The sequence below is a fragment of the Heteronotia binoei genome, chromosome 15, assembly GCF_032191835.1.
Source record: "Heteronotia binoei isolate CCM8104 ecotype False Entrance Well chromosome 15, APGP_CSIRO_Hbin_v1, whole genome shotgun sequence".
NCBI classification, from domain to species: Eukaryota; Metazoa; Chordata; class Lepidosauria; order Squamata; family Gekkonidae; genus Heteronotia; species Heteronotia binoei.
The window spans coordinates 30226059-30241430 of NC_083237.1; positions in this window are offsets into that span (position 1 = coordinate 30226059).

Below are 15372 nucleotides of genomic sequence, written 5' to 3' on the forward strand. Positions count from 1 at the left end.
TTGCCCACCCAGTCAGCCTGTAAGCCTCAAATAGATATCTGTGGGCAGACCAGGTGACTTATACAGAAGGCTGCTGTAAGGGAAGCCATTGGTCACTTGCTTGTCATTTCCCAGCAAGAAAGTTTCTCATCATGACACTGGACAACTTAAGACATGCCACTTCCAGGATATCTGAACATTTTGAGATTTCTACACAGAACTTTAGCTGAAAAGCTTCATTCGTAAGGAAACAGTGGGTGCAGGTAGGGAGGGAGGGGTTTATGTATCTCCATGGAGAGCATACCTAGTTCATGCACAAAACTCCACTTCAAGGTTTTCTGTTCTAAACAATCTTGGAGGCCCTACTGTAGCAATTTTAACTAATGCTAAATCATGTAATGGCAGTGGAGATCTTTTTTGGGAAAAAAATTGTTAAAAATAATTTTGTCCAGGGCTTTTTTTTTTGGTAGAAAGGGCCCAGCAGGAACTCATTTGCATATAAGGCCACACTCCTGACACCAAGCCAGCTGGAACTGCATTCCTGTGTGTCCCTGTTAAAAAAAGGCCCTGATTTTGTCTAAATGTTGCATAGGTTGAGTCACAATTTTCTAGCGGAGAAAGAATTAAAGGCATGAATCTGTTCTAATGTGGGTGTTTGGATTTCTATTCTGGCTTTTTAAAAACAACAACAACAACACATTCAACAAACAAAACAAGAGTGGGAACTTATTTTAACCTGGAGAGGGGACAGTCTGGGGCAGGAGTCCCCACTGCGGTACCTATGGGTGCCACTGCCACAGCACCCATCAGCACCTTTCCTGGTGCCTGCTAAGCATTTTTAGAAAGTGAATAGGGCCAAGTGGGTCCCTTGCACAGCAGAGGTTCTGACAGGCTACCAGAAATCTGATTGTCTGTGCAGATTAAAATAATGTTGTGTCAGCAGTAGCTGCTAATGTAGGGTTGCCAAGTCCAACTCAGCAAATATCTGGGGACTTTGGGGGTGGAGCCAGGAGACTTTGGGGGTGGAGCCAGGAGCAGGATATGACATCACCTTTGTGATTTCATATCCTGTGATGTCACTTCCAGGTCAAAGATCAAGTGATGTCACTTCCACGCTCCACTTCTTTTGATGGTGTCACTTTCAGCACACTGCACCCAAACACCTTCCCTTCCTGTGATGTCACTTCCTCCTTCCAAATTTAAATTGATCTCTTTACATTGCTTTCTGCTACTCAAACATTTGTTGAGTAGCAGATCTCCAGCCACCACCTGGAGGTTGGCAATCTTAATTTATATCCTACCTTCCATGGGAACCCAAAGCTGCTTCCATCAGAGGTTGAGAGTATTCCAATGTTACCCAGCAAGTTTCCTTGGCAGAGTGGGGATTCAAATCCAGATCTCCCAGACCCTAGTCTAGCACTCTAGGTTAGACTTTACCCTTTTAAGCTTAGGATCCCCAGGTAGTTCCCTTCTTTGGTTTCCAAATAGTTAGCAAAACTGATTTACTGTGTCTCTCCCCACTCACCCCTCTCCAAATGGTTGTGGAATATCTTTGTTGGCCACTGGAGAAGTGTGAGCTGGGAGGTAAACATGCCTATCACCTTCTCCTCTCCACATGATTTGGTACTCTCTAAACCACTACACTAGAGTGTTGAACCAGCCCTTTATGTTTTATAAACAGTATTCAGAAATATGGAGAAGGCCATTTAATAACAAAGAAATCAAAGAATGCTAGTTAGACATCAGCCCACAGAATAAGCTGTCCTATTAATTCTGAGATTTTCACTATATGGATTGAAAAGTCACACCTTTGTATGCATGGCTAAGAAAGCAAGAAGAGGAACTGCTAAGTTTCCTGAGACAGTGAAATCTTGAGAAAAAGATGACATAGCAGAGCCCTAAGAGTCCCGTGGCACAGAGTGGTAAAGCTGCAGTACTGTAGTCAGAGCCCTCTGCTCACGACCTGAGTTCGATTCCAGTGGAAGCTGGTTCAGATAGCCGGTTCCAGGTTGACTCAGCCTTCCATCCTTTGGAGGTCGGTAAAATGAATACCCAGCTTGCAGGGCGGGGGGGGGGGGGGAGGGAAGTGTAGCTGACTGGGGAAGGCCACCCCATAAAAACTCTGTCATAAAAACGTTGTGAAAGCAGTGTCACACCAGAGTCGAAAAACGACTGGTGCTTGCACAGGGGACTACCTTTACCTTTTTAATGAAATCCGCCGCAATATGCTTAAACTTTGTTAAGTTCATTCAGTAGTAATAGACTTAACACTGTACCCAATATCTCTCGGCTTGGCTTCGCGAACGAAGATTTAGGAAGGGTGCAATAGTCCACGTCTGCTGCAGGCTCGCTGGTGGCTGACAAGACCAATGCGGGACAGGCAGGTCCGGCCACAGTGGCTGCAGGGAAAAGTCTGGTTTAGGGTTGGTGCTGTAGCAGTACCCAATATACTGTTGAAGTAAATATAGGAATGGCTTAAAATCTATTGCTCTTCAGTTACACATTTTTTAAATTTCCATCTTCAGTTTAACTAACTTTTAAGAAATGCTAAATATATAATTAGTATCCCATAAGTATTTTAAAAGGAAACCAATAGTTTAAAGGTTCATTTCATTTGTAATGAAATAGTAGAGAGTGAGGGTGTCATTTTGAAATAAACTTTCCTCTTCTAAGCATAAATAGAGGCACCTTAAAGTAGTGTCTCCTCTCTACTGTATTACCAGAAAACTCAGTTGCAAAAATGATAAAACTCTTGAAAAGGATGTACAGACTTACTGTACATACCAAGACCTCGGGGTGTTTTTGGTGTTGTTTCTCCTAGAAGGCTGGCTGCATTAGTGAATATTTGATTTACAATGTAGGTTTGCCAAGTCCAATTCAAGAAATATCTGGGGACTTTGGGGGTGGAGCCAGGAGACTTTGGGGGTGGAGCCAGGAGACATTGGGGGCGGAGCCAGGAGCAAGGGTGTGACAAGCATAATTGAACTCCAAGTGAGTTCTGGCCATCACACTGAAAGGGACAGCACACCTTTTAGAATGCCTTCCTTCCATAGAAAATAATGAAGGATAGGGGCACCTTCTTTTGGGGCTCATAAAATTGGACCCCCTGGTCCAATCCTTTTGAAACTTGGGAGGTATTTTGGGGAGAGGCACTAGATGCTATACAGAAAATTTGGCACCTCTACCTCAAAAAACAGCCCCCCCAGAGCCCCTGACACCCGCAGATCAATTCCCCATCATTCCCTATGGGAATCGTTCCTGGAGGTGCATAATGGCTGTGGGGGTAGAGCTTCCCCCGCCGGCCAGCTGGCTGGGGGAGGGGGGAAGCCTGTAAAACCAGGGGATCCCCCGCTGGGACCTGGGGATTGGGAAGCCTATTACAATGACTAGAAAACAAATTCATCTGTGGACAAAACTTCCTTAAAAAACAAAGATAAAGGAACCTGCATAATATCAATTTATAATGGTGTGTTCTCAGCAGCTATTTCTGGCAGCTGAGAGGGCACAAAATATAGTAGTCCAATTACCAAATTAAAATGTACAAACTACAAATTATAAGCATTCCTAATTTCAGAACACATAGAGACTAAAAATGAACACAGCCAAATATACTGAAACAATTTACCATCCATGTTTACAGTCTCTCATCACACCAGAACACTCACAGAAGGGGGGGGGGGGATTTGGTTAATCTTAAAAGGTGCTCCTGCTGTTAAGTGAAACACTGGCTGGCACAGCCTTCCCTCACCTCCAGCAAACACACAAACACGGAAGAGGAGGGGGAAGCTTTGTTGATCTTAAAGGAAAGGGGGCGGGAAGCATGCACAGTCTTCACCCCCAACACACAGAAAAACCTCCTTGATCTTAAAGGTGCAGTGCTGCTGGGGAAAACAATCGCGAGGAGAGTGAGAAAGGATGGCATTTATAGCTCCCCTTCACCTCCAGCACGCACTCGCTCGCTCACTCACAGATGAAGAGAGAAAAAAAACTTTGTTGATCTTAAAAGTGCTCCTGCTGGGTCAAATGCGATGGTGAGGAGGACAGACCCAGCCTCCCTTCCCCCACTTGCAACGTCGATTGAGCGGACAGCTGCTCGCGCTCGTCCCATTCTGTGGCTTTCTTTCCCCCCTGCCTCCACCCTCCCCTTCTCTCATTTTACCTCAGAGGCGGAGCGGGCGACACTGCTGAGCTGCCACCTCTTGTCCGCTTCACACCATAGCTGCTGCACCGAGATGGGCTTGGAGAAGGACTCGCTATTTCCCCCCTCCCTCCCTCCCGCTTCCAGAGTTTTGGAGAGCGGGGGATGAGGCTGCAATTCCAAAGGTCCCCCGGCAGGGCGGGGGTTGGGGTTGGGAAGCCTACGCTAATTTAGTGTTGGTTTTATCCTCTCACATATACTTCTTTCCTAACGTATTTTTAAAATTAGTACTCTTATCTCCTGTATTTGGGCTTCCTTTATGTGTGGCTCTGCCTCCTACTATGGTCATCTGACTCCACCTCCTGTGGCAGCCATTTTGTGATTGCACCACCATCCTGTGGCAAATTCCAAAGGTGCTCATAGGCTCAAAAAACATTGGGGACTCCTGGTCTAGAGATGCCAACTTCAGGTTGGGAAATCCTTGGAGATCTGGGAGTGAAGTAGGAATGCCTGACCATCCTGGTTGGGGTAAGGGTTCCTTGCTCCCAGGCCCCCACTGTCAGCTCACCAGCATGGGGGAACTTACTGCAAAAAAAGGGAGGAACATCCAAAGTTTTAGCAACATGCCTGCACAACTCAATGTAACCTTGAAGTAACTTATATGCATCTGGGTGACACTCTGGTTTTTGGGCAAAAACTCTATGGTAGATGCTAATTCTACCATAGAGTTTTTGCCCCAAAACCAGAGTGTTACCCCATTGTCCTTATGTCACTTCTGGGTCATATTGGAAGTCATATGGGCACATTGCTGAAATATTGGGTGAGACTCCCTACTAGGCTTCCCAACCCTCCCGCCCTGGTGGGGGACCCCCGGATTTGAACCCTCTTCCCCCGCTGTGCAAAAAAACGGAAGTGGGGGGAGGAAAGGGGGGAACAGTGCAAAGAGGCGGCAGTTCTCAGTGGCGGCGGCGGCCTGCTTCGCTCCCCTCCCCTCTGAGGTCAATCAGAGTTTCTGATTGACCTCAGAGGGGAGGGGAGCGGAGCAGGCCGCCGCCGCGCACTGCCGCCGCTGCCGTGAGCGAGTCCTCCGAGTCCTGGCCTGCCCCCTCCCCTGCAAGTTGAAGGCGAGAAGAGGCGGCACTTCGCAGTGGCGGCGGCGGCCTGCTCCGCTCTCCTCCCCTCTGAGGTCAATCAGAGTCTCTGATTGGCCAGGACTCGGAGGACAGGACTCGGAGGACTCGGAGGACAGGACTCAGAGGATAGGACTCGGAGGCCAGGACTCAGAGGACTCGCTCGCGGTGGCAGCGGCAGTGCGCGGGGGGAGGGAAGGGGGAACAGCGCAAAGAGGCGGCAGTTCGCATTGGCGGTGGTGGCCTGCTCCGCTCCCCTCCCCTCTGAGGTCAATCAGAGTCTCTGATTGACCTCAGAGGGGAGGGGAGTGGAGCAGGCCACCGCCACTGCGCACTGTCGTCGCGAGCGAGTCCTCCGAGTACTGGCCTGCCCCCTCCCCTTCTCTGAATCAGGCCAGGACTCGGAGGACTCACTCGCTGCAGTAAAGGTAAAATCGGCTTCTAGGGGGTCTGTACGCAAGCGTTAACCAAGCCGGCTGTTTGCTCGTCCTCCCCTTCAGATTGGAATTTTAAATAGCTCAAAAGAATGTAAATAGCCTTTTGGCAAGACTATTTGAAGAAGGAGCTTACTTACGAAGGTCTCAAGAACATAAGAATTCCTTTCTGGGGTCCCAGAGGGTAAGATAACAACTTTTACTATCAAATTAACGAGGCAACGCCCAGGTTAATTACTCAGCGGTCGCGCGTAACTCCTGAAAAAAATCAACATGGCTAAGACGATTAAAGAGTTATCTGAGCAAATTACTGCTTTCCAGGCTTTAATAATATCGTCCCAGGACCAGATAAGATCTGAAATTAAATCAGTCAGAGATGCAGTTTCAGAGTTGACTGCAGAGCTCAAGGACACACGGAACATTGCAATTTCGGCTAATGAGCTTGCCTTATCTAACAAACAAAAAATACTCCAGCTGAACTCGCAGCTTACAGAGCTCTCTGACCGTAACAGACGAGCGAATTTGATCCTGGGTGGAATTTCAGAGGAAATAAATAATAAACTCCTGGAAGGAACTCTTATAGACTGGATGGGTGAGCAAGGAGTTACTCTGCAATCTCAGGATATTGAGAGAGCTCATAGACTGCAAAGGAGACAAGATGGGGGTGCCCCAAGGGAAGTCATAATTAAATTTTCAAGGGAAAAGACTCAGCCGATAGTTTTCAAGACTTTGAAAAAAAGGAAAGACCTTTCTTTTAGAGGAAGGAAAGTTTGGGTGAGAGAAGACTTCTGCCAGGAAACCATCAGAAAGAGAAGGCTAATGAGACCCTTTGGGCAAAAACTATATGACAATAAGATTAAATTCTCTTGGGGGTACCCCTCCTCAATAATTATTTTTAAAGATGAAAAAAGACTGGTGGCCCGCAACCCTAAGGAAGCAAGAGATCTCCTCACTCGCCTGGGCATCGCCACAGACGACCTGAGAGACCCGAGAGAGGAAGAAGAAGAAGAAACAGTGGAGCTCGATGTGGCCCCGGGAGAAGGAAGCTCAAGTAGACAAGAGAAAAGGCCAAGAACGGACTACTAAAGGGAAGTATAAAACATTTTGAGCTAAATTTAGCTAGAAGCTAGAAGGGGAGGGCGGGGTGCGTACCACCTGGAAGGTGGAAGACAGGATGATGGTCTCATCCAGAAAGTTGTCTGTGCCACAGGGGAAGGGAATGGGGGGTGGGTTTTCAGTTAGAAGTATAGTAAAATACCCTCAGCCATTAGGGCCCAAGTTTGTTACAAATAAAGAGAATTGATAGATCTTTAAGAGTCCTTTCACTGAATGTGAATGGTCTAACATCAAATCTTAAGAAATTCAGAGTAATTAAAATGGCCAAAGAACAAAGAATAGATCTGTTGTGCCTACAGGAAACTCACAAAAAAATAAATGATAGAAAACCATTGATAAAAGATTTGAGGTGGCAGGTTTTAGCAGAAGCAAGAGGGTCTTCCAAAGCTAGAGGCGTGGCTACATTGATTCGTAAGGATATTAAGGTGGAGAACATGGAAAAATTAGTAGATAAGGAAGGTAGATACCTGTTAGTTAAGTTTAAGCTGGAAGCCATAAAAATCACTATAGTAAATGTTTATGCACCAAATAAAAGACAAAGGAAATTCTTAAACTTGGTTTTTAAGAAGATACAACAGTTTTCAGAGGGCGAACTAATTGTAGTGGGCGATTTAAATACGGACATAACCAAGAACAATAGTATTAAGCTAAGAGATTGGGGCTTGAAGGACGCTCATGAGTTTACCAACACGAGACCCAGCCTGACACATATTTCTTGTAGACATAAAACAGCATCCCGCTTAGATTATATAATTTTGGAAAAAATAATAATATGGTGGTTAAAGAGATCAAGACCCATCCAATTTTGATTTCTGACCATGCCCCTCTAAGTATTGAATTAGAACTAAATCTTCCCTCGACAAATAGACCTTGGAGGTATAACAACCTGGTAATGGCAAAAGAAGAGGATAGGGAATACTTAATGACACAGTTAAAATTATATTTTAAGGAAAATAGAGGAACTGTGTCAACTAATATATTATGGGACGCTGCTAAAGCGGTAATAAGGGGCCATTTGGTTAGGAAGGAAAAATACATAAAAAGAGAATGGTATAAAAAAAGGCAAACAAAACTTAATGAATTGGAGGAGTTACAAAAAGAAATAATGGAAAGTGTAATCCTAGTTTACAGACTAGAATTAAAGAGATTCAAAAACAGTTGGAGGCCCTAGATATGGCAACAATGTGGAAAAAGGAAATAATGGTTAGGAACGACTTCCAGAGGAATAGCATTAATACAGCAAAAAGGTTAGCTAATTATTTGAAAGTTAAAAAGGCAAAACAATCAATTAGAAGTATTAAAATTAATAATAATACAACTCAAAACTCTAAGGAAATCACTAAGGCATTTGAAGACTTCTATAAAAAATTATATATGGAAAAGAATATAACGGAGGTGTGGGACGCACCTAAGCTAATCATAGAGGAGGAAGCAAAAGCCTCACTGGGTGCTGAGATTACACTCCAAGAGATAAAGGAAGTAATAAAAGCTCTTAAAAAAGATAAATCACCAGGGCTGGATGGCTTTACTTCTGACTTTTATAAAGAAATGATAGAAATTATAGCACCTGAATTGCAGGCAGTTTTTAACGAAGTCTTGGAAGGAAAGAAAGCCCCGGACTCATGGAAGGAAACAGAAATAATTTTGATATTAAAGCCCCAGAAAGATCCGGAAGAAGTAGGTTCGTGCAGGCCCATTAGTTTACTAAATCAAGATTATAAGATCTTTGCTAAGGTTTTAGCAAATAGACTTAAGAGAGTTATCCCGTCAATCATAAAAGGGGACCAATACGGTTTTATTGAGGGTAGATCTATTGCCCATCCTATTAGAAATATCTTAAATGTATTGCACCATGGCCAAAAGAAAAAAATAGCTCTGTTAAAGTTGGATGTTTATAAAGCCTTTGATACTCTCTCACATGAATTCTTGTGGCAAATATTAAAGAAGATAGGTTTAGAGGAACGGTTCTTACACGCTATACAGGAAATATACAACGGAGGTAAGGCCAAAGTTAGAGTCAACACTGACCACTCACAAGCGTTTCCAATTCAAGGGGGGGGGGGTAAGACAAGGCTGTCCACTATCCCCGCTCATATTTATAATAGCTATAGAGCAATTAGCAGAGCGAATTAGGAATGCGGGGAGAATAGAGGGGTATAAGTTAGGTAATGAAGAAATGAAAATTAATTTATTTGCGGATGATATCATAGTAATTATGTCTAACCCAAAAGACGGAGTTAAAGAGATTAAGATAATTTTAGATGATTTTGAAAAGTGTTCAGGGCTCGGAGTGAATATGGCAAAATCAGAAATTCTATACCTTAATGTTAATAGAGAGGAAAAACAGGAAATAAATAGGATTACGAATATAGGAATGGGAGCCAAGAGACTTAAATATCTAGGGATAGTCCTGCAAAAAAATATGGACAAAATGATAAAGGAGAACTATGGTAAAATATGGAAGAAAATAGAGAGAGATATGAATAAATGGAATCATAAAATACTAGGGATATCAACTAGAATAAGATCTCTTAAAATGTTCTTGATACTTAATGTATGTATTCCAAACGTTGCCTTTAGGTTTGAGGAAAAATCAAATTGAACAATGGAATAAAGCAATCAAAGTGTGGATTTTTAATAATAAAAACAGTAGGTTTCATAAGAGAATTCTATACAACCTTAAATCAGAATTAGGCTGGGGAATCCCAGATTTAAGTAAATATTATGAGGTCTTCCAAATAAGAGCGTTACTAGATCTGAGTGAGGATAAGGTACAGAAGTGGATTAATTTCGAGAATGCAGTTAACAGTGGTATTGGAAGATTTGGAATTTTTTCCACAGTGTCGACAAAAGATCTAAAATTAGCTATAGGGCCCAGAAGAGTAGCACTAGAAACCTGGATGAAATGGTACCCACAGTGGCTAGGAAAGGTTTCAAGGTGGAGCCCCCTAGAAGCTATTGTTAAGGAGGTGCATGCTATAAAATGGTGGGAAAGGCTTAAAAACAAAGGCTATTTTAGAGTGGGCGATATGTTTAGGGGTGGTAAACGAAAACCCTTACAGGAAATTACAGAAGATTTAGGTAATCAATACTGGTTAAACATAGCAGGCTTGCATAAGATAGTTAAGAAGATCAGTGAAAAGGGAGAGCTTTGGTTAGACGCTCCAATGGAAGAGATATATAAAGTAATGGCCAAACAAAGGAAGGGTCTAGTGGGGTTACTATACAGAAAAATGATTTCAAATAAAGATAAAATAATAGTACATTTAAGAACATAAGAACATAAGAGAAGCCATGTTAGATCAGGCCAATGGCCCATCCAGTCCAACATTCTGTGTCACACAGCGGCCAAATATATATATATATATATATATACACACACACATACACACTGTGGCTAATAGCCACTGATGGACCTCTGCTCCATATTTTTATCTAAACCCCTCTTGAAGGTGGCCATGCTTGTGGCCGCCACCACCTCCTGTGGCAGTGAATTCCACATGTTAATCACCCTTTGGGTGAAGAAGTACTTCCTTTTATCCGTTTTAACCTGTCTGCTCAGCAATTTCATCGAATGCCCACGAGTTCTCGTATTGTGAGAAAGGGAGAAAAGTACTTCTTTCTCTACTTTCTCCATCCCATGCATTATCTTGTAAACCTCTATCATGTCACCCCTCAGTCGACGTTTCTCCAAGCTAAAGAGCCCTAAGCGTTTCAACCTTTCTTCATAGGGAAGGTGTTCCAGCCCTTTAATCATTCTAGTTCCCCTTTTCTGAACTTTCTCCAATGCCATAATATCCTTTTTGAGGTGCGGCGACCAAAACTGCACACAGTACTCCAAATGAGACCGCACCATCGATTTATACAGGGGCATTATGATACTGGCTGATTTGTTTTCAATTCCCTTCCTAATAATTCCCAGCATGGCATTGGCCTTTTTTATTGCAAACGCACACTGTCTTGACATTTTCAGTGAATTATCTACCACGACCCCAAGATCTCTCTCTTGGTCAGTCTCTGCCAGTTCACACCCCATCAACTTGTATTTGTAGCTGTATTTGTAGCTCTTTTTACAATCTTTTTACAAAAGATTTGGAGTCATGAAGGTCAGTTAACAGAGAGGTTGGCTGGGAAAATCTTGGAAGGACTAGAAAAGATTAAAGTAATCAAATTTAAAGAACTGGAATATAAATTTTTCACAAAATGGTACAAAACTCCCGCACAAATAGCCAATATATTCCCAGGAATTAGTTCCAAGTGCTGGCATTGCAAACAATTTAAGGGTTGGTTTGCACATATGTGGTGGGAGTGTGAAGAGGTTAAACACTTTTGGGGGGAAATTATTCAATTTATTAGAAAAGTCTGCAATGTACCATTAACCATTGGCTTTAATATGATGTTGTTAAGCACAATAGGAAGTCCGGCACTAAGTAGACCCACTCAAAACCTTGTCAAGGCAATGATACTAGCGGGGAAGGCGGTCATCGCTTTGGGGTGGAAAGATAAAAGTAAATGGTCAATAGAAATCTGGCACAGCTATTTGTTTGATTACATACAGTCTGACATCGTGGCAACAATCAACAAGGATTCCACGTGGGAAGATAAAGTCAAGGAAATCGAGACCAGATGGAACCCTTATTTAGAGTGGATCTCAGGAGAAACAAGGAAGGACATTCAGTGGAAGATCAAGACTTTGTGCCCTTGGCTGAGGGGAAAAGACTAAGAGAAGATGGGGAGGGTTGGGGGGGGGGACGGTTATTTGTAATTCCAACATTCATATGTTGTAATGGCCAATTGTACAAGAGTCAATAAAACATAAAAATATTTATTTAAAAAAAAAAAAGGTAAAATCGGCTTCTGATCGGGGGGCTCAACAGCAGAGCTCAAGAGAGGCAGCAGACTGTTCTGTGCCGCTTGCTGCTGGTGATGTGAAGCTTCATGTGCCTGACTGCTACAGGCAGAGACATCAAGAGTAGCATGCGGGACCAGGATCAACCAATAAGCTGTGAGCCACGTTACTTCTCTATATCCTCATCACTCACACTCAGTTTTGCCTGGTAGTTCAGAAGCTCTGCAATTTTTAACAGCAGCTCTGGGAAACCAGCCTTGCACAAACAATGAGGCCAGAAGAAGCACCAAAGAGCCGACCTGCAAGGATGCCAGAACTAACCAAACCCTCGCCCTGTAACATTAAGATCTCCACAGTCTAGCTGGCCTTGTACCCGTGGGGAGAGCAGTAGCCCAGGTGATTCCTGCCCAGGTGATTCCTGCCCCGAGAGCGTTAGGTTGTCCGGGCGCGGCGAAGCGGCGCTTTTTCCTCCCTCCCTTTCTTTCCTCCTCCAGAAGGTTCCGCGCCGGTTTCTTTGCTCGCCTCGTCGTGAAGATGATGGGCCCACGCCCTGTCCTCATGCTCAGTGAGTCGGGGGGAAGGAGGGGAGGGAAGGTCCCTCGCACTGTACTCGGTGTCCTAGATTCTTCCCTACTGCTTTGGCTTCACCGCCAAATGTGTATGGAGAGCCCGCCCTGAAACCACTAAATATTCCCTGTCATTATCTGCTTCGCTCATTTTTCCCAAGCGTATATTGAGAACTTGTGCGCAGGGTACGGGGGCATCTCCCCGTGCTTTTTCCTACCAGCATGATCCAAAGGACACCCCAGGATGCTTCAACTCGAGTCGTGGTTGGAAACTGCTAATATTGCTCCCCTATAGAGAGCTCTTACTATTTCCTCCCTTGTAGATAAATCCAGGAGAGCAGCCTTGTTGGTTTGAAGCAGTAGAACAAAGCAGAGTCAAGGAGCACCTTTAAGACCAACAAAATGTTATTGAGAATATAAGCTTTCAGGTGCTTTAAGCTTACATTCCGAATAAAACTTCGTTGATCTTAAAGGTGCTACTTGATGGCTTCGTTCAGTTTTCTCCCTTGTGTGTGTTTCCCTGTCCTTGCACCCTCTTACATGCTTGTGAGTTTCCCTTCTTCTTTCTGCTGTGCCCCGTTGCCTTTTAGGTACAATCCTCTCTGCACTTTGTTCAAGCCCCTTTTATATGGCCCAGTTTGATTGATCCGCGGGTATCTGGGGCTCTGGGGGGCCGTGTTTTGGGGTAGAGGCACTAAATTTTCAGCATAGCATCTAGTGCCTCTCCCCAAAGTACCTCCCAAGTTTCAAAAAGATTGGACCAGGGGGTCCAATTCTATGAGCACCCAAAGAAGGTGCCCCTATCCTTCATTATTTCCTATGGAAGGAAGGCATTGAAAAGGTGTGCCATCCCTTTAAATGTGATGGCCAGAACTCCCTTTGGAGTTCAATTATGCTTGTCACAGCCTGATCTTGGCTCCACCCCTAATGTCTCCTGGCTCCACCCCCAAAGTCTCCTGGCTCCACCCCCAAACTCCCCAGATATTTCTTGAATTGGACTTGGCAACCCTACTCCCTACTCCTGGTAAACCCACTCCCCATCCCTCACTGGCTAAATGGAGTGACCTGACAATCTTAGGGTGGAGCGTGATCATGGTGGGGTTTGAGGGGAGGGGTGGAGTTCAGCAGGGTACAGTGCCATGGAGTCATCCTCCAAATCAGCCATTTTCCCCAGGGAAACAGATCTCTGTCATCTGGAGATGAATTGTAATTCTAGGAGATCTCCAGGCCTCATGAGAAGGCTGGCCACCCTAGGTCACTTAACTGAGCCAGGAGCACGTGTGGTAGTTGCCTGCCCCTTTCATTCTCCCGGCTTCATGGGGCAGTTCATCTTAATGGCTGGTGTGGTCAGTGCAGCTGGGGAAGGAACAGGATTGCTGCTGGACAGGCAGATTAGAGAGGGCAGCCAATGAGGCTTGGCAGGCGTTTCTGTTTACTTTTGTTCAAAATCCCTAGTTAGGTCAACATTCCTGTTGCTTGTGCAGTAACAGACTCCATTGTGAGGATAAGAAATATCTGTGTCAGACATTATTTGCAAGTATAGGTCAGTCATAGACACACTTCTTTCATCCCACGCCGTCTGAATCCTCTGGCCTATTTCTGAGCTGAATAATTAGGTGTAATCTGTGTATGGGACATATAGGAAAGGCATAGATTAATGAGGTATTTGATTTGAGGAGGTCACAAGGTGCAGGGAAAGTAGAAATGAAATAAGGGAGTATAGAAAGAATAATGGTGAGATGTGATTCAAGTGTCTGTAGGGGAAGCTGGATATCCTTAAGAGCAGCAAGCGAGGATGGTAAATTAAAGGAAAGAGAAATAAGGATAAATGGAGGATATGGTTCAGTAACAACAATGCAAAATAAGATGGAGCAAGAAGGTCAAAGAAGAAACGGATCATTAGTAAAATAAAATAGAAAATTAATCAAAAGTTAATCATTAAAGTGAGTGATCAAGATAGGAGAAATATAAGGATAGTGGAAAGTTTTGTAAAGGTCATCAGCTTTGTGACCAATCAAAATAAGGTGCTTTGTAACCAATCAATTTGTAATGCTTTGTTTGTACAAAGTATAAAAGTAGGAAACCATGCTTGTATCTTTCGGAACCCTTGGCTGTTTGGGTCTGAAGGCTACTGGACACTTGTTCTCAATTCCAAGGATCAAGTCATGTATTGAGACTTTTGGACTTTGTGGATGAATGCTTAAAACAGGGATGTTCAATTCATTTGTTATGAGGGTCGGAGCTGACATAAATGAGACCTTGTCGGCCCAGGTCATGTCAGGCCGGGCCATATGTGCTCCTATTTAAGATTAGGTAGCAGAGATATAAATTTTATAGAAGACACTGTCAGACGTGTAACTTACTTAAACCAAACTGTAGCTTAGAAATACTTGACATGACTAACTCCATGATGTATTCAGCGTGACCTCTGCTTTACTAACCATGAGAAATGTAGCAAGCACCTTTCCCAAAGCATTCTGTAACCGCAACAAGAAAAATCTCACACCCGGCCTAGAAGCCATCTGTGGTCTTTGAAGTTAACATATCCAAGGTCCCTTTCCCCTGAGAAGGAGATAAGACCATGGGAAGCCCGACTGTCTCTGGGGGTGTGAAAAGACTGTATTGTTTCCTGCTTTGAAATGTAGAAAAGGCTGGTTTCAGCCTTGAAGGGCATCAAACTCAATCTGCCTCCTAACTAGCATGTTTGTTCTCAAATAAATGGATTAATTTTGCAACAATATGATCTGTTTTTGTTTGAAGTTCCACGTCTTGACATTTTGAGTTTGATCCCTTTGGAGCTTATCCGAACTGGAAACTTTGGCTGGATGGCCGACAAGACGCCAGATAACGGAGAGCCCATCGAACCGATTGAAGAGCCGACAGTCCCGAAGGGAGTGACGGTGGTCAGAAGGAAAGTTAAACCGCCAGCGCACTTCTCCGCCGCGAACCTCCACAGCGTTGATGGACAAGGCCACGGGGCACTACACCACGCTACCGAAGGAGAGGATGCCGGGGCCGAAGGAGAGGATGCCGGCGCGGGGAGAAATGTGGAGGAAGAGGAAGGGGAGAGGCCGCAGCAGGGTGAAGACGCACGGCTACTGCGAGACGAGATGCTCGTCTGGGCCCGAGAAATCCACAATGCGGTCCAGGCCAGCCACCT